At 30.1% G+C, this 21,165-nt stretch overlaps 1 long non-coding RNA gene across 6 annotated transcripts in view; it reads right to left on the bottom strand.

The window, feature by feature from the left end:
* Positions 1 to 12,976, bottom strand: part of LOC129918222 (uncharacterized) — a 67,701-nt gene extending 54,725 nt beyond the window's left edge. For 2 of the 6 annotated variants that reach the window (XR_008772934.1, XR_008772936.1), the window contains exons 1-3: positions 12,931 to 12,976; positions 12,528 to 12,875; positions 9,822 to 9,965 (exon numbers count right to left, since the gene is read on the bottom strand). This is a non-coding gene — a long non-coding RNA (uncharacterized LOC129918222). Of the gene's footprint in view, positions 1 to 2,537; positions 2,835 to 4,770; positions 4,901 to 9,821; positions 9,966 to 12,376; positions 12,876 to 12,930 lie in introns of those variants that run through there. The other 4 variants (XR_008772937.1, XR_008772935.1, XR_008772933.1 and 1 more) reach the window with 4 other exon arrangements.
* Between the last annotated feature and the right edge of the window lie 8,189 nt (positions 12,977 to 21,165).

Raw genomic sequence — 21,165 nt, 5'->3', positions numbered from 1 at the left:
GCGAATTTGCTAGCACCCTAATACATTTTCATGTTTGTAAATTTGCAATGCACCAATCGCAAATATTTTGCGACAGATAAAACGCGAGAGAGAAAATCATATGCAAACTGGTTTGGGAACATTTTAGGACTACCTTTAAAACGAATACTGAAGTCGTTTCGCAAAGTTAAAAAATCTTAATTATTTTGTTAAAAGATGTGCGAGAATATTATCGAATGTATTTATTTTTCCTTCCTGCGTTTCCAAGCCATCTATATTGCCAAAGCATGCCAAAGTTAATCCTTCAAATTGCATTTAATTTTCTCCACTTTGTATAAAACTTCAATACAAGGTTAGATATTTTAATTGAATTTGTATGTTTCATTTTATCAAATGTTCAATTAAAACTCTTCAATTCATAGATTTGTATCATTTTAAACCTTTCCAAGCTCACTTAAGTATTTTCCGGCACACACAAGTTTTCCATTAAAAGAAATTAAAAATGAACCAAACCTTAAATAAGTAGGTATTTCCCTGATGCGCTTTTTTAAGAGTTTTTCTTTAAAGAAAAAAAAAAATCAACCTTAATCCATCAGAGATGATGCATTTAACAGTGTTCAACCTTATTATAAAGGATACATCACATTGCGGTTAAATTTCAAAGGATACAGGACGAAGTACGCAGTACTTAACTATCTACTTTTTTTTTGAAACAAAACATGGTTAAAAAATCTTTACAAAATTATGTACCACGTCATGTACCTAATTAGGTGAACTTATATTTTGTAATTTTTGCTAAAAAAAAAACATAAGAAATTAAAAAAAATTAATGAAGAGTTAGATTAATATGTTAGCGTATTCCCAGAAATCAAGGATAATACATATTATGTTATCTCATTTTTGTTTACTTTATGGGGAACTGCGAACTTTTTCATTAACTTTTATGTATACATTGTTTTTTGTATTTTATTGTTGACTTGTTTTCAAAAGGATTTAGTTGAACCTAAATAATCTGCAAATGAAAAGAGATATTTTGCATGAATTTTGAAAAAGGTTTTCGTTATACATATTTCTCATAAAAATTAGTTTTTTTTTTTATCATTTCACTGAATGAAGTTTTGGGCCCAAAAAACTTAGAATAATATCTGACTGAAAAATCACGAGTTAAAACATTAACGCATAAAAGGTTTAAGAAAGCGAAGTTAGAATATTTAAATTTATTTAGGAGGGAGGGTTTATCACTTTTATTAAATACGATGTAAACTTGATTTTGAGCTTAGTATTAACTGCGCTTGGTTCACTTTATTATATGTACTTGTTCGTCCCATGTTCCTCCTATCTGGTATATTGTTTTACCTGTTCTTTGTGGGTATTTAACAAAAATTAATAAAATAAGCTGCCTGACATATTATTTTTTTAATTTGAAAATTTTCAAATTATAAGGAATCCCCAATTTTTTTTTCTTCAATTTTTTAATTGCCAATTATAAATAATTGTTAGTATTAAATCGAAAATCTCATGATAATTAATTTTCAAGTAGGTATCATACAATTTAAAACTTATTTTTTTTTTTTTTATTATTTTCATTTAACCAATATATAGTGCCTACTTCCATTATATGTACACATCATTAGTCGCAATTATCCATGTTAATTTACCCGCCAAGTCAATAACATCCGATTAACCTTTTCAACTTCAGATTCTGATGTTCATTAATTGCGTGAAGTATAAAAATGTTTAACAAAAAAAAAAAAAAAAACATCAACAATACCTATTATTACTCTGTGTGTTGAAGAACTGAAAGTATTTATTAAGCTACAGGCAGTTATTTTTTTTTTGTATAAAATAAAAAAATATAATACGATGGTTCGTATACCTTTTGCATAATGTTTACACAAGTTTTGCCATTTAAATGCGCATACGCCCCAGTAACCGCAAGCACTTTATTTATGTGAATTTTATGTTGAACAAAAATAATGCACATTTTTATACATATATATATTTTTTTTTTATTTTTTTTATTTGGTTTGTATATACCTCAAGTGGGTTGTGGTTCGAATGTTATTTTTTTTTAAGGTTCATGTTGTTGTTGGAGTTATAAAAGAAGCATTCAAACAGAATAAGTTCTTCTTTTATGTGCTAATTTTTTTTTTTTTATTTTTTATTGAGGTCAATTGGTCTTTTGCGTGAAGGCATTTACTATTTCCTACTTGATACAATGAAATGCTGAGTGAAAATGATTTCGCACTAAAGAAATTGAATGAAGAAAGCGTTTATGATAATTTGATTTGAAAAACAAAAACAAAAAACAGTCAGAGCCTTAAATTACTATTTGACTCCTTAAAGTATATGATTTTATTTTTTATGGTTAGTATTTTACCAAGAAAGGTTTTAAGGTATTTTCTTATTTAAAATTTTTTTATTGGACAAAAAGAAATATTAAAATGTTTTACAAAAGAAATATCGTTGATTGTGAATAAAATCAAATTTATTTAAATATTTCCTTAAATTTTGAAAATACTGAGAAGCATATAAAAACACTAGAAGCAATATGTGAGAAAAAAAGATAAAGTAAAAAGCATCCATTTGGAATATAATTTTTTTTGTTTAACTTGTGCCAGAAATAATTTTCCATTGAATTCGATATGATCTTGAAAGTCGAAAAAGTCCCCAAAGGGATTCTCACATTTTCAATATTCAATATTTTCAAGATTCCAGATAAATATACGTGCATTTGGCACTGATAGTTATATGGTGGGTAGGGTTTTCCATTAAATGTTACAGGCTACGATTCTCAGAAGTGGTACTCAAACATGTCATCTCTTATGTAACGAATTTCGCAATTAATGCCGAAACTATTATTGGATTTTTGATGGATGAACAAACATAATTAATATTTAATTTTCAGGATTTTAAGCAAAAAACTTAAGCTTAAAAATTTTCGAGACAGATTCAAGGAAAACAAAACGTTTTAAATTCCGCCCAATTTAAGCCGATTACATGTGAAAAAAAGTTAAACTGATGCCTTTAAATTCCTACCATTTTCAAGTGCTCCCTTACATCCTTCAAGTGCATATTGGTCAATATGTAATTTTCTAAAATTCATGTCATGTATCGAAATAAACTTAAACAATTAACTTTACACGCACATATCGATAACAACACTTGAATTTGTTGTTACAAATTCATTGTCCAAAATGTGTTTTGATTTCATTCAAAGCACGTATCGATTTAGATCTGTCGGTATACGTACACACACAATATACGATTAAACTTGAGCCTTTTCATCTTAAAATGTTCCCATTAAATGCCTATACGAATTGTATCTGTAGTTTGCTACTGTTGCAATAAATGTTATTGATATAACCCTTTTGAATGTTTTCACGCATTAGTGTTTACATTTTGAAATAATTTGATTTGGAAAAGTACTTTAATTTGCTTAAATGGACCAGATAATGTTTCAAATCTCCTCCTCCTCCCATTTAAATATGCAATGAAAATTTATAGAATTTAATATTTCAGTATTTTTTTAAAGGTCAATTTACTGTAGGTAGATAATATTTAATAGGAAAAAAAAAAACAATCTTACAATCTAGAAAGCATTTTCTAAATTATTAAAAATAAAAATGTCTGCCAATATACTAGAAACACTGTCTAGAAAGTCACTTGCAATAAGAATCCTCCTTTTGGATGTTAAATGAAACAGAAATAAATACTTTTAGAATGTGTTTTTTTGATATAATACGATTACAGAGTGTCAAGTTGTCCAAGGTAATTTTGCTTCATTTTCACTTAATTTAGATGAAAGGATATGAAACACGTTTCCTCTAGCCATACATTTTATTATTCTACTAGCATTTTGGATTCCAGGATATTTATGTCCATTTTGCAGGTTCTATGAATCTGATATAATTTTAGTGTTGAATGAGTATAATTTCTTAAATAGAATGTAATTTATTTAAAGATTTATTATTATTTTTTTTAACTTAGGTGATTTTTCAACATTAAAATTGAAAAGATGAAAATTTGGAAAGACGGCTAAAGATTAGGTCCATAGAAAAAGATGCAAAGGAAATATTAATCTTATTATAAGCGCGAGTACAATCGAGTTTCTTGTCAATTTGAATTTTTGAGGTGTGTAAAGTGTAATGCTTTTCCTACTGAAAATTAAAAAAAAAATTGAGATATGTATTGCAAATTTGTCAAATAATAAAAATGTCACTACCATGTTACTCGTTACATGGCTTATTCTTTTTTTTTTAAAGTGATTAAGTTTAGAATAGTCATTCCCCTGACACGTTTTTAACGGGTTGGGGTCAAAATTGTTTTGTCAAAATTCTGCTTTCAAAATTCTGCTTGACAAAATTCTGCTTTCAAAATTCTGCTTTTCAAAATTCTGCTTTTCAAAATTCTGTTTTTCAAAATTCTGCTTTTCATAATTCTTCTTTTCAAAATTCTGCAAAAAATAAAAAAGGGTTTGGAAAATGTTAAAAAGCGCGCGCTTTTAAACATTTTCCAAACCCTTTTTTAATTTTTTGCAGAATTCTGTAAAATCATCTTTTTGAAAAATTATCTGCTTATTTGATTACTTACCTACATAATTTGTCATTTTTTAAATGCGAATTAATTTTTGTTTTATAAATGAGTAAATTTGAAAATATTAAGAAAAGGTTTTTCATATTAAACATTTCCGAAAATAACTAAAAATTTATTAATTTATCAAATAAAGATGAATATTCAAAAATTTGAATAAGAAAAGGAATGTACAACATCGGTTCCAATTAGTATACATATTTTATTTGAAAGAAAGTCAGTATATGCATTTCAAAAAATATTTGCGACACTTAAATAAAAAAATTTAGGAAAGTACCAATGTTAAATTACATAAATAAGGTGTATTTTTCTTTAGCCAGCACATATGCTATAAAAAAAAAAACAGAATTAGCAGAATTTTTTTTGTTCAAATATAATGCTGGCAGAATTTTGAAAAGCAGAATTTTGAAAAACAGAATAGAAAAAAGCAGAATTTTGAAAAACAGAATTTTCGCTGAAAAAGCTGAATTTTGAAAAGCAGAATTTTGAAGCCAAAATTTTGACCTGATCCCGTTTTTAACGATAGAAGACAAACAATAAGCTGCAGACTTTTATTAGTCTTGTCCTCAGTCTTTTAGAGGCGGAGAAGCTTACATACAGTCAAGCAGAAAACTATCAAGCCATTTTTTTCGTTTTTTCATCAAAAACCATTAAATTTCTTTGCTTGCTCTATTGGTTTCGTGTAGAAAAAAAATTTTCAAAAAAACAAAATGTGTTAAATAGCCTGGCAAACCAAATTGTACCAGATCAATAACGTTAAGCGTTCGTCGTTTTTTGTCCTTCGTATGGCTTTCAATGAAAATTCAACAAAAAAAAAATTGTGGGTCACTGTGGTGTATGCGTATTATAAATATGTATGTTCGTCTATGAGCTGGCTTAAAACTTACAAATGATTTTCACGTGAATTCTAAGACCTTGCATGTAAGACTTTCATGTTAAGGTAAATTAAAAGTAAAATAAATTCAAATTCAGAAAAGCAAACCATCATATCCAAAAATTTGGTTTTAAGATTTCACAAACAAAAAAACCAAATTGTCAAAACTGTACACAATTAATTACAAGTAACAAAAGAGAATATCATCATCATCATCATATACCTCCACTAAAAAGGAAAACTTAAAATATGAATAATGATGTGCGAATTTTCACTCTATACTTTGACTTCGTTTCTATTTAATCAAATTTCTACATCTGCACAGGAAAACACCACAAAACTATGCAACAGAATGCTTCTATTGCAGTTCAGTCTAAAAGTACAGTAAGAAGAAGTAAACTTCCCTTTTAAAACTGTGTAACTTTACAACCATAAATTATTATTAATTTTTTTTTTGTCTGTTCCTTGTTTGTTTTTTTTTTTTTGAAAATTCTTATCACAAATGGTTGTGGTTATAAAGTATATCCAAAGTTTCTTGTTCTTCCTTCATAATAAAGTAAATGAAGATAGAAATAAATCATGAATTTCCTGCTTTTGGAAATATATTAAATTTCCGTTTATATACTACAAGCTTCCTCATATTGTTTCCAGCACAATCTTTTACACCAAAAAGAACACACTATACACAGCACACAGCTCACAGCAAAACCAAAGAGAGAAGAAGCCAAGAGATATAAAATTTTCTGCAAAACTAGGTTTACATGAGAAGAGAGATAATGAAAAACTAGGTTAAAAGTGTTTGCCAGGTCAAAAAAAAAAAAAGAAGAAAACATAAAAAATAAAAACATAAAAAATAAAACGTCAGGTATATCAGCACAGAAACCAACATTTCACTTTAATTAAAGAATAACCCAGGTAGATATTATACCTATTATACCTACTCAAGAATGTGAAATGAAATTCAGTAGTTGAGTTGGTATGGATGATACAGGATGATACATACAGGATATTGCGGGTAACTTAAAAGGATGCGAATGCAAAATGATTTGTTTTAATTATGAACATTTTTGTGTTTCTGTTTTTGTATAATTTGCACATTTGTTTGTAGTTTTTAACCTAATAAAACTATTTTTGTCTAATTTAGATTTAGTGAAATTCTTACGAATTTCATTCCAAAGTTCTTGCTGAATTAGTTGATAATGATAAATCTAAGCAGCAAGAGATTCAGCTGAATTCTACAAAAATTGGTAAATGTTGTCTAAATCAACCGAAACATGTATAGATATCAATTAAATTTAAAAACCTCAGCTGAATATAATAAAAGTTTAATAAATATCAGTTGAAATTGGTAACCCTTTCCTATAACTCAGATTTTATTATTAAATATTGGCTGGATTTACCAAAAAAGGTATAAACATCAAATAAAGCCGGAAAATTACATCTAAAAATAATAAGTTTCTGCTGAAACCAGTAAATTTCAACTGAAGCTTGTAAGCTGAATCATTTGCAAATAAAAACTCTCAGCTGAAACTAGTAGTACCTAATCAAATACTCAGCTAAATATTTCTATTTGAAAATAGCTGAAAATAGAATTGTCAGCTGAATCTATAAAACTTTTAAAAAAATATTAGGTGACACTAGAAAATCTAGATCGAATCAATTAAAACTGATAAATATCAACGGAAAGTAATAGCTGTCAAGTAAATATCAGCTAAATCAATCAAAACAGGTATGAATATTAAATAAAAATGGCAAAAACCTCCGCTGAATATAATACAGCTCGGCTGAAATTAGTAAATATCTGCTGAATTAGTTAAAATTGAATTGAATAGTGTGAATCTAGTAATCCTGAGTTTAAAATAACTTTATCTGACCTGAAATTAATAAATATCTGCTGAATTAGCTGAAACATGTATAACTATCAAAAAAAAAAAAAACATTAATCCTCAGCTGAATACAATATTTTTAACAGAAAAACAGAAAAAATTTGTAATCAAATTTATAAACTTCAGATGAATCAGTTAGAATTCATAAATATCAGATCAAATCGGCAACCCTTTGTTAAAATATGTTAATTTCTGCTAAAATAGCAGAAGTTCAACTTAATATAAGCTCAAAAGTTGCAGCTCAAAGCGAACCTTTGGTAAATGTCTGACATAACTAGTAAATTATTACCACTGCACCTACGCTTACTTACTGCAGGACAAGGATTATGGCTTTACGGAACATTGGTTGGGTATTGTACGAAAAAAAAGCTAGATGAGAATGAAAAAGTGCCTTTCGGTCCCTACTGCGTATGAGTAATTTTTCAGCTTAAGTTTTTCTGAATTTAAGTTTTTTCTTCCAAAAACCTTCACTTGAAGCGGATATTCATGTTCTTCAATCCGACGATGTTTAATGCCCCTTCCACTGTCAGAATACTCTCCTATCTCAAATTTGTATACTCAAACAGAAAAAAAACACACGTATTCGCCTGCGTCCATTTTCATTCCGAAACTTCTTATCTGAAACAAAAACGAACTAAGAAAAAAAAAAACTTAAACTGACCAAACGATAATTACTGCAGTAAATTAGCTTAGGACTTGCCATCAGAGTCTTTTCATCTATCGCAATCAATCGAATGGCTTAAGCATTCACTTCAATGCCATTGTGCCTTAATGAGCACTCTCTTGTATCAGCAGTTGATGGTTTCTGGTTGTGTATTCCAAGTTAAGTTGAAGTGAGTAGCGAGTTTTCCATGTTAGAAGCGAGGTGATTCTAGATTTATGTGTCTGTAGAGGAAACCAACAAACTAAGACGATTTTAGGCTTAGAGTGGTGCTGGCACAACGAAATCCGCAGTGAAATAGTAATGAAGACTGGGTAATAAATCGACCGAATGGGTAAATTGGCACAGAGACATAGCGCCCCATTGATAAGTGGGTGGTCGGTCGGTGATGGTTGTTGGAAATGGAAGTGGATGGAAGTGGCCCTGGCAAATTCCATTCCATTTGGAGTGCGGTGAGACATAAATGGGAACTTGCTAAATACTGAGGGTAAACGCACTACATTTTGATAGTGATGGAGTCTCCCTTATATTCCATCATATATTTGTATGTATACAGAAACGAACTACCACAGAGAGCCATCACACCAAACTACGTTGTCGGAATGTCATGCCCCAAGTGCGTCAAGGAGAATCCCTACTAGCCATTTCGCAATTGCCAATGGACTCTTTATGTGGCAGAGAATGTTAATCTATTGCTTCGAAACAGGCCAGCTACATAGCGCAATATAAAGCCTTGTCTGTCCACCAGCACCGACCGTCCAGAAACAACTTTATGGGGTGTGAGTTGGCAGTTAGGGAGGGGAACATTTATAAAGGGCTTTTTCGGTTTGAGTTTAAGAGAAGGTAATTTATCAAAGTATGTTGGCGATGTGTGTTGTTGGTGAGGATATTGAAAAGCAAGTTGTCACTGGTACTCCTCTTGAGGCTATAATATGTCCTAGATCCCCGTGTATCCCCCGTCCCCTTTTCCCCACCATCACTAGCTGCCATCGCGCTCACAATAACAATTTTCACTTTGACTCTTTGGGTGTCGTTTTATTTGTGTGTCGTTGGTTGGTGTGTCGGTGATGGGTTGTGAAAGTTGAAGTGATGTTATTCACGCGCTCTACGTTTTTGAAAGATGTGCCAGCATCCATGATGGAGGAAGCCGAAGCCGAAGCAGATGCATTTGGAGGAGAGAATAGCAGCCCAATGTTTCCGCATATAGCTCTTGGTAGGGCTATAAATTTTAATCAGATTACGCTGCGGGTAGTTATGGTGTTGATACGCCTCTAGATGGGATGACGAATGGTTGGTAATGAGATGACAGAATTATCGTTGACGCTCGTAATAGCATGAAAAGTGGAAAAGGAAAATCTGGGCATGTGAAACATGTTTTGTATGTTTTCTGGGGTTTTATTTCATCCAGATGATGTGATGTGCAAAATCTGCGATAAAGATGGAAGTTTTGCCACTCTCAAACTGACTACATTGAATTACAAAATCATACATACATATGTACAATTATAGAACTACATCAAGTTTCGCAGAAAACTTTTGATTTTGAAATGCCAGAAGGAGACACGAACAAAAGCTAATTTTAGATTTTCAGATTTTAAGCTAATGGAGTTTTTCGAGAAATACATATTTGACAAATTAGTAACATACATATGCAAATCTTTCTAATTTTAAAAGAACACGAAGAGGACTTTTTTGTACAATGAATTTTCTGAGAGAATTTGTCATTTTACTCGAAAATTAGATAGAAACAGTTGCTCTGTTTTTCAAATAATTACATGAACCTTCAACTTTTGAATAAATAGGTATGGTAAAAATAAAAATAACTTACTGCGTTTTCATGATTAAGACGGTGGTGATTTTGTTTGAAACTCCTTCTTTTTTATTTTTCTTCAAAACGATATTGGTAGGAATTATATATATTCGCTTTTCAGTCCTTGCGGTTCCCAAATTTGATTTTATAAAACTTCAGAAGCTAAAATTGAAAAGAATAGATTTTTCATTTATTTGTTATTTTTGAAATTATTTGAGTTTTATTTCTAATTTAAAATTATTTTTGTTTGATAAGCAAATCAAAGTAAAATTTATATACAGCAATCTTGTACGTACATCAGACGGTGCGGTAAATTATAAATTTTGTAACTCTGATTTTTGGCTGAGTTGTTTATGTTTTTAACGAACTCGAGTGTTAAAAATGCATTAATGTAACTAAAATTTTCAAAAGAAAATCTTTCAAAAATAGATGTGTACTTTTTCTATAAAAAACGAAACGAAAACGATCGTTCGTTTTTGAAAAACGAAAGAAAATTTGTGACAGATACAGAATAAATTCTTTCGTTTTCAAGTTGTATGAATCAAACCTTTGGCACACACGAAATCGTTTGTTCGTTTTCGCCATACAGAATCTAACCCCTGACTTCTTCAAATAAAAACTTGAGAAAATCTTTAAAAATTCGTTTTTTATTCTTAATTTTGTAACAAATTGAAAAATTATAATAATCAAACTGGCAAGACATATTATTGTAGGTAACAGATTGTTCCACAAAAAAGATCTTCTTAAATTGTTTTCATTAATCTAACCATTTGAAAGATATTTTTTTTTACTTTTCAAAATTTTCTAATTCACTGAAAAGCCATTGTTATCAAATATATTCTTGGAGGGGCTTAAACGTTCTACAAAAAAGTCCTTAGCATCAAATTGATTGCTTTAACCGTTTAGATGATATTCGTATCCAAACTCGAATGCCAAGCCAACTGATTTCAATAGTTTTCTATGACCAGTTTGCATTAGGATTTGGATACGAATATCTTCTAAACGGTTAAAACAATCAATTTGATGCCAAGGCCTTTTTTGTACAGCTTTCAATTTCCTACAAGAATATGTAAAGAAATTTGCTAAAAAGTCGATTTATAAAAATGATTTTTTTAATAGAAGATTGATGAAAAAATGGAAAATTGCGAAGCGGAGAACTTTCCCATTAACATAATGAGCTCATATTGGGTATATTCTAAAGGTGTCTGGCAATCGATTTTTCGGAGTATAAAATCAAAAAAAAAAAAAGAATTTCGATTTTTTTGACCCACCCTCAAAAATAGAGTCGAAAAAGACCTTGATGTCTCACTCGGACGATTTGGAAGAAATTTTTCCAATTTTTTTTTCTAGAATGGGCGGGCTTTAACCTTGGATATTTTTCGAAGTTCAAAATTAATATTTGTAATTTTTGTAGCAGCTTAAAACCTTACACATCAAAAAAGTTCAAATGCGCAACATGAAGAAAGGATATCGGGACAAAAATATGGAATTTCAATCCCACAAAGTAATATCATATAATTTTATTTTATTTTTTTTGTATAAATATCAAATCACCATTAAATGTCCCACTCTATCTCTCTCACCGAGTTATAAGATATCAAATCCCGATAATGTACTTGTAACAACCAATAGTCTGGTAAAAGGACATAAGTTCGCAGACCCACAACGAACGATGACAGTGAGCAGCAAGAAGTATTATAACGTGCTTATTTATTTTTCTATATATAAAAAAAAGAAAAAAAAAATATTTTCAATGATAGAATAAGTACAAAAGTTATGACCATTTATGATGAAGTTATCAATATTTATGTAGCCTAAACGTGTTTGCTTATATCTCTTATCGGCATATACACGAGTACACCAGCTATACAGTCGGTATACATTCATTCAATCCCAATCTCTGACAAACAGATTTCAACATTTTTGTGTTTGTTCTACGTTCCATAGAGTAATAAAACCGAAGGCGTATCTCTGTTTTCTCTATGGATGACAACAGAGCGCAGCTCTATGATGATGGTTGGTTTGGGGGATATAATATTGTCTTTTTATACTTTGAACTCTTGGATGAAAGCTGCCATACATAACCATAACCTGAACGTGCTTAGGCTCTTGTTTTGTATTTTATTGTAGAAAAATAAACAAAAAAAAATATAAAATAAAAGTAGGTATATTTTATATATACAAAAAAAAAACGCAAAAATCTATGTTTACACGCGAGAGAGCTATAATATAATCCTTGTGACTTTTTCTCAGTTCCAGATCACGTTTTCGGTTCATCATTCGAGAACGACGACGACGACATCGCATAACATTTTCATATAAACCATTTAGAGTTTTGGCCATTTCATCGACAATAATAAAAATGTATTGAGTGATGACTAGAGTAGGACTGGATTTTCATTTGAACTTAGTGTGGATGCTGATGTGCTCTATGGATGATTCGATTTAGTTGATGAAGTGAAAAACATGGTTTGAATCATCAAATAAATCAAGCCAATAAAATAATAAGAACCCCAGAGTTAAGATAGATCTTTGCGTGGGAATGATTAAGGAGAAAAAAAAATGGCAAGCAGTTCGGAGAAGAAGGTATATTTGCAAGAAAAATAGTTTAACCAGTTTTATGCACGAGTGAGCTTAATAAAATTCAAAAGGAAAAAAAAAATAAATCGATAACATTGTTGAAATTATTATTTTTTATCAGTTTTTTTTTATCATATAACAAACCCCAGTCTGTTTTGGCAAAAAATGTGTGTTTCCATTCTTAGTCTCCGGATTTTTCGAACTCTCATTCATCTGCCAAGCGATCAGTGCCAACACTACTGAAAGTATAAATTTCAAGTTCGTTGCTCAGCTCTTTTGTTTTCCTTCAAATTGCCTTCTTTAATCAATTATCCATAAATTCTTGCCAGTATTCTACTGTACATTGGTAAACATAAAGCAAAATAAATTATCTGTAATAAATTATAGGCGCAGTTGCATACAGTTGCTGATCGTAGAGATGAGGAAGGGGTCTAATCGTTTAGTAGTTAAGTATTTTATTGATTGATTTAGTTTTTTTGTCCTCTGATCTTTCTAGATTTGTACAAATAATTTTCAATAGAAAAAAGTTTCTAAACAATTTACCAACCTCAAAAAAACTTCTTTCAATCGGAAAATTAATTTTGTTTATAAAATCTTGAACATAATAATTTTGGTCCTTCGAGTCGAATAATGTCTTCTTTGATAGGCATAACCTTCACAAAAAAAAGGCTTTTATTTCCCAAATGATTGCATTTTATGAAATTCTTCCTCGTTTCAATACATACAAATTTCCATTTCTATTTGTTCTTTAACTCTTGGTACCTAACTAAATTAGATTACCAAAGTGTTATCCAATATTGAGGTGTTCATTTGACAAAATTTCACTAATGGACTCAATTTCCATTAGATTTGGTCATGCACAAGGTAGCCCAATAATCACTTGTGATATCTATTTTCAAATTATGCAACCATTGCATTTTTCATTATGAGAAGGGATATCGCATCCTTCAGTTCCAATACATTAAAAATTCCTTCCATTAACAACAACCAGAGGCGTCGGTCGTCGGTCGGTCGTCTGCAAGTGTATAACCCATACACACACGAGAGGAGAAAGAGATATATGATGATGGAGAGACCATGAAGTATTGGAAACACACAGAAAAGAGAATCACTTTGGATATAAGTAAGATACACAAAATTCAACAGTTCCTTTCATATATACAAACACTGGCATACAGTAGACACAAAAACACGAAAATCTATAGAAATTGAGATGGAAATTTTACTAAATTCATTGTAGTTGGGATATGTTCTGGGTATGGGTATCCTGGATTTTGCATTCACAACTTCAACTGTGAGATGTACAACCAATGACTGAGCAAAAATGTAATCAAGTAGAAAAGCTACCGATTCATGAATATCAAGGGCCAATTTGAAATTGCAGTTGAGGGAACGTAATAAGTTAAGCAGCAACCAAAACTACACTCACTATACACCCGATCTCAATCCTGATTCCTATCCTCATTCATCTATCCATCCATTTCTGGAATACGAACACGGAACACAACAAAAAACCCAACCAGGACCAACTATATCCAAAATGTGGAAGCCATAAGGTAACCCATATAGTCAGAGTCAGCCATGTGCCGATGGCTAGAACATCCACCACATAGTACCTACTCTGCTACTCGCATTGCATTCAGTATTCAGGATTTTGCACAATTTGTGTACATTTTGGCATAATACATTCTTTTGGTGGTAACGGGCTTTGGCACCGATGTATTTCTTGCTCTGATAATGGATTCATCATTCAATTCTCTCATTTTTGCTTCTTTCTTTTTTTTTGTTCATTAATTTTATTGTTGTAACAGAAAGAGAAAAAACGAGGGAGGATGAAAAGCTTGCATGAGATATAAAATCATGAATTTAATTTGCACAAGTGGAATTTCAATTGAAAATTAATTAGTTTTCAAGAGAGGGCTGCAAGCAGTTATATTTAAACTTTGCATGTCGATTAACGACACGCTTGGGACCGAGTCCTGAATTGGGGCTGGGACAACCAACACATAACCATAAAAGAGGGGATCGAACAGACCTAGATAGAACGGAACAGTAAAAGTTATGAATATTTTGTAGAGTAATTCAAAAACTCCTCCATCAGAACATAGCTTAATATTACAACTTGTACAACTCAAAGCAAATATGTTTTTTTTTTAAGACTTTGACCTGGGATATTATTAGATTTAAGGGCTTTAAATAATTAAATATCCACTTGGTTGAATTTAACTTTTTGAGTTATAATTAAATGAATTTATAAATTAATTATTTAAGTCTAAAAGTATTGGCCAGGGAGGCCAACCTTGAGGTACTCCATTTAATTTCTATTTGTTCGATTTTAGTTCCACACAAGTGGCAAATATTGGATTTTATGCTAAAAATAACAAGAATAAATGAAAACAAATCGATATAAAATCTTCAATATGTATTGGAAATTTATTAAAAATCAAAAGATAATTTTTGAAACAACATGACCTATGGCAAACGTGAACGTGATCATCTCTGGGGTGATGATTATATTCAAACAACAGGCCCAGTCAATTGAAACCATGTAGTAGAATATCCTGATTAATTATTGAGCTTTCCTTGTTTGTATATTTTTTGTTTTTTTTTTTTGTTCTTTGTTATCCACAATTTCAATATATACAAAAGGACCATTCCTCCTGAGAGAAGATGAATCTATGGAGGAAGTCAGTTGATGTCCTTCATTCCTATCTCTCTGTTAACAAGATTAAAACAGTTCAAACACAAATCAACTGTGAATGCTTATAAATCATATTCCTTAAGCTTTTGAGATTCACATGTGATGACGAAACAGAGGGCGGTAAGGTGGGGTCAGGAGGTTAGTTTGGTAAGGAGCAAGTATTTTGGTTGTGTTATGTTTTGTGCAAATTGAGCGAGGTAGAGTACAACAACGAGAAGAGGGCACAACGATTGGCCTTGTAATCGAAACAACATAAATCAAAGTCCAAGTTGTGCCGTCTGCTTGAGCAAATCGTTCCGGATAAAGGAAATATGTGTATCCGTCCGTGTGTCGTAACAGACAAAATGCTGAAAGAGGTTTAAGGGTTTTATACAAAATCTCAATATTATGTATGTATGTATGTATGTAATGTGAAATATGTATTGCAGTGCACATGCGGGTAATATGACGTAACATTATATTGTTGCACTGGGAGACAATAGGTCATTAATTTTCCGACAATTACAGACTGATTATAACTCTGACATGGTCAAAAATTAAGGAAATGACAAAAGTTATATGATGAACAAAAAAAAAAAACGGAATCAAATACGTTAAATTTATAATTATCATTTTACAAATTGAATTTATTAAATTAAACATTTTGCAAATAAATTACATCCTTTTCTAATTTAAAATCATTAATTTGGAACCAAATTCATTCTTTTGCAAATCAAATTCACCCTATCCTTACTCTAAAACTTTCTAAATGACTCTATGTTTGAGAAACCTTAGCAAACTAATATCTTGAGTTCTTTCAATCGAGTAGTCAAGATTGAGGTCTTAACAAAAAATATCAGAGCATCAGTTCCAAAAAAAGAAAAAGCCTGTTCCAGGAGCCTCCTTATCCTATAAAATAAAGTAAATTAAAAATGTTTACTGTTGATTTGGTTCTTTCTGTTAAATGCAGTGAATTTTTGACAAAACCTAATTTATACATTTTTGGAGTTGAGGTCACTTGAACTTATATTGAAAACCTAATTTGTTTCATGTACAACATTTTCGATTTTATTCTTGTAAGAGAATTCAAAAATAAAGAAAAAGGTACTCAACACTCTTCCATATTGCTTCTGGCACTGACTGACACACCACATTACATCTCAATTTAGTAGGTACCTACTTTTTTTTTCTTATTTCAATTTTCAATTCTTCACACTTTGTACGGTAAAAATATTGAAGACCAAATAAAAAAAAAAAAAACTTGAAGCAAAAAAGTTAATTTGCGTTTGGTTTTATACTTCTTTATTTTTTTGACTGCGGCTATACCCAAATACCAAAGTAAAAACTTTTTCAATTTTCAGCGAGAAAAGTACTTACTTAAACTTCCTTCCTCTACTTTTTTTTTGTGTGTTGAATTTTTGGTAAAACGTGGTGGTATTGTTTAAATGTCGAAACCGAGAAACATTTTCTCTTCTTCCAAAAAAAAAAAAACAAAAACAACAAAAAATGGCAAAAGAAGGATTAATAGGGAATTGGGAAAATTGGAGAAAATGAAAGAAATTTACCGAAAAGCTCTCTCTCTCAGAAAAGTTAAACTTTTGAAAATATTTTAAATTGGAAGAAAAGTATTCAAAATGCATATTTATGGTGTAGTTAGTTTTTTGTTTAACGAATTCATGAACAAAAAATAAATAATATTACTAAATATGATGAATATTAAAAATAGAATTTTTAAAAATTAGGAAAAAAATCATATAAAAATTAGAAAAATCATTTAAAAAATTCGTCCTATTAATAAATTCAAAAAGAATATACAAAAATAAAAAAAATTTCGGTATAAATTTTTAATAAAAAATTTTATCTTCCAAGCTGAACAAAATTTCTGAGAATTTGTGATGTTATGTAAGTTGTAAGGAATAAAATCATTTCCAGATTTTCACTAATCCTTTGTTTTTTTTTTAACCATTAAAATGACAAACAGGAACTATAAAGCGCAGACCATTTTATTCCCCTGCGACAGAGAACTTAAAATACATACATATATTTCTATGTTTTGTTTTTTAAGGACGAACATAATAATTATTAAAGTACAGCTTCCACAGCTCCTTTTGATACACAAACAGAAACAAAAAAGAAAGACTTATAACATATTACAAGTACACTATCAAAACATACACACACAAAAAGGATGAGATAGTTTTTTTCATTATAAAGAGCTCAGCAACATTCTCAAAATGCTTTCAATTTATGTAAGTGCATGTAATGGATAGAGTGACAAAAATTAGTGTTCTTCTACTTTCATAATTTATTATGTAACATATAAAAAGACAAAAAAAGAGGTCTCATAAGAGACTCTACATAATAATTCAATTTAAATGGATGTTAAATAGGGAATTATACATTTTTATTATGACATAACATATGTGTTAACAAAAAACCAGAGATAATTTAGTTATAAATGTAAAAGAGTGGTAAAGCATGATAAGGATACGTTTTTTGTCTCGAAATTAATGTCTTGTTTTAGAGGACAAATATTTAATGGGAAATTTATAGCAAAGAGTAATTAAACTTCCCATTATTTGCCATTTATAACTCGATAAGTATAAATGATCACAAAGTATTTTCTGACTTACTTTGCTGAATTATTCGCATTTTTTGAATATTCTTCAAACTTTGCCCAAAAGTCCATGTATATCTTAAAAAAAACACTGAGCACAAAAAAATCATTTTATTTTTAATGCATTTGCTTTCCATTAAACGAATTTTAGAAAAAATATTTATTGCAAGTCAAAAAAATTAGCATTGAAAAAAATATTTATTGCAATTGAAAAATATTTGCATTAAAAAAAATTTTATTGCAACTGAAAAATATTTGCATTGAAAAAATATTTTAATTGTAAATAAAAATATTTTGTTTTGAAACAAAAAAATTCATTGCAAATAAAAAATGTTCTGCATTGAAAAAAAAAATCAATGCAAAATGTGTGCATTTTTAATACTCGTCTAATTTCTTACAATTTGGCTATTTGACCAAAAAAAACCTATTTCAAATATAATATTGAAGATAATAAAAGGTCAAGAAGTCAAATGTGTAAGAAAATCGAAGAGTATTAAAAAAAATATAATGTACACATTTGAATTTTTTTTTCAATGCAGAAATATTTTTATTTGCAATAAATATTTATTTTTTCAATGCAGATATTTTTCAGTTGCAATAAATATTTTTTTTAATGCAAATTTTTTTGATTTGCAATAAATACCTATTTTTTTTAAATTTCAAATGCAATTTTTTAAATTGATATTTTTATAAAGCTGATTCATTCATTCTCTCATAGCTTCCTAAAAACTGATCAAAACTTGTCAATAGAGGTATCGTTTGAAGCGTTTTCCTCGTCCGCTGATTTATAGGTTGTATGGCGAATAAACTGCTTGCTTGAAAAAAGCATCGATGTAACGTCTTGTTAAGAAACTCTTTAGTTTTAGTTTATTTTTTGTAAATTTAAATTAAAGGGCTTTCAAGGAGTAAAAAATGTATTTTCTTAGATTAATCAAATATTGAAATGTGAAATCACGTTAACCCGTTTATTTGTTCCACAAACGACAATACAATTTTCGACCTTGAATTTCGTTTTGTTGTCCATAATAATATAAAACTGAATCCTTGAATAGTAAGCAAAACATTTCATATTTTTTTTTTATATTCTTCCATATATTTTCTGCATACCATTTTCAAAAAATTGCAGAGTATTTTGTTTATTTAACCTGAAACCCCAAACCGCTCAGATACATCATCATCATGCACACAAATAGCGAATAAAATACAACACAACCCACATCGCGTCGCATCCCCTTTCTCTCTAGAGACAATGTCATCATGATGTGTTTGAAAACTGAAATTGTATCCACCACCACGAGGAAAAAAAAAATAAAGAATTACTCAGAAACTACTGTAACCGAACCGAACTGAAGGGATGTAAATACAACACACACCGGAGGATATGAGGATATTCGCCAGCAGTACCAAGCTAGTTGTCTTTCGAATCAGCAATGTAAATAACTTGTCTGGCAATGCAATGCAACAGAAACATAGCAACACCGAGAAAAGATTTATATTGGCGCAAGCATAATACTTCACTGCATCCACCTTGGCGCGTTCGTTGTTACTGACTTTTTTTTCTCCAAAGTTTATAAATAAATCGTATAGGTACCTACTATCTTCCCTTTACTCGCAATCGCAACAACCCCCGCACTCTGTATGATATTATTTAAAACAACGTGTGGCCTGCTCATCCTTCGGTAATGTTTGTTTTGTGTTTTTATTTAAAATAAAAAATAGCGAATAGCAATTTTTGGGCAAAGCCACTCTCTGCTAGGTTTTATTTTGGAGAATGTAGTAGAGGTATGTTAAACCTTAAAATGTTTTTCGTCCTTTTATTATTTTTTTTTCTCATTTTTTTACTTGCTCTATAGGGCAAGTATTGGTTTCGTGTCAAAAAAAAAATTCGAGGTTTTAATCAAAACTAACATTACGATGAAGGAGAAGTCCAAAAAAGTGGGTTTCGTCATGACGTCCGTCGGTCTGTGCGTCTGTGCGTCTGTGCGTCGGTGCGTCCATCTGTACAAGTAGCTACAGCCTAAACGGGTAGACGGATTTTCTTGAAATTTGGTATGGATGTTTTTTTCGTAATTTCCAAGGTTGGTTTTTTTTTGTTTTTTAATATCTCGCTTAGAACGTATACCTCCCATACAAAATTTTCGAGCTATTGCAATTTTCTCGAAAACGGCTCTAACGATTTTGATTAAATTTAAAACACGTAATGCTGTATATAGTTCTAACATAACTGCGTTTTTAGTTTTTCTCAAAAAATACGGATAGTGGAATTATGGTCTTTACATTTTTTTAAATCGCGGATGTCGGCTCTTCCCGTACATCATTATGGAGTTATTGCAATTTTCTCAAAAATGGCTCTAATGATTTTGATAAAATTTTGCATACGTAATATTAAAAGTAATTGCAGTAAAACTGCATTTTTAGTTTTTCTCAAAAAAGTCAAGTCAAATAAAAAAAAATTTTATTTAACTAACACTTGGCCTCCATGCCGGCTCTTCCCCTACATCAACCAAATTTCTTAAAACTGTATATAGAGGCAGCTATTATATTCTACTAGTAAGCTAACATAAAAGTGCTTTGAACTGCAAGAGCAAGTACGTACGGCCCCAGTCGTGCATTTTATTTTTTCTTATTTTATTTTTATCCTGATGTAGAAGGCCAGAAAAAATGTATTTTCTTTTATATCACTAAGGTCTTGTGGGCCATTTAGATGGTTTTTTATTCAGTTTTTTTTTTTTTTTTTTATAATATATTTTTTTTTCTCCTAAAAAAGAGCAACTCAAAGCAATTTGAACATTGCACTCCTTCAAAAAGTTAGCCTTTCTTTTATTATGCATGTAAAAGATTATTAAAAAGGCTCTTGAGTGCTTGTCGAATGAATGACGTTTTGGGATATAGCTATTCTCATAATTTCTTTGGATATTTTTTTGGCTATGAATTGAAAATGTCCTTTAGAGAGTTAGGCAACTCTATATACAAAGTTCAGTGACTTGTTTTTTTGACAAATTTTTAATGAATAGTCTTGTTTTTGTTGGTCATGCATTAATGATAGGTTTCATTTTAAGGTTTAGGAAACTCTCTAATTGGTAATATAGAAGGTTTGAGTTTAAAAAATTTAAATGTTTTAGGATAGAGTCGTTGTACTGTATGTTGCTAGAAAAGGCAAAAATCCATAAACTATTCATTTGTTTTTGAAGTGACCTCTGTCAATTTGATTTAGATAAATGGAGTTTTGGTCATGTCAATCAGAAATTGTTTAATAGTTTATGAACATACATTTATTTATCAACGAATTCTTTAACGTTAGCTAAATGAAAGAATGCTAAACAAAAAATAAAAAAGATGGAATTACAAATTTAATTAGGAATGAAACAAAATTGTATTTATAAATATGTTCCTGTAACATTAACTGCATGTTTTGACTAAAGGTCAAATAAGGTCCGTCTTGGAACTTTGTTTATAATTTCTAATGGAAAAGATCAAAAATTATG

This window comes from Episyrphus balteatus, chromosome 4 (assembly GCF_945859705.1).
Source record: "Episyrphus balteatus chromosome 4, idEpiBalt1.1, whole genome shotgun sequence".
NCBI classification, from domain to species: Eukaryota; Metazoa; Arthropoda; class Insecta; order Diptera; family Syrphidae; genus Episyrphus; species Episyrphus balteatus.
Note: the sequence above shows the minus strand (reverse complement) of the source record. Positions and strands in the feature narration are given on the sequence as shown.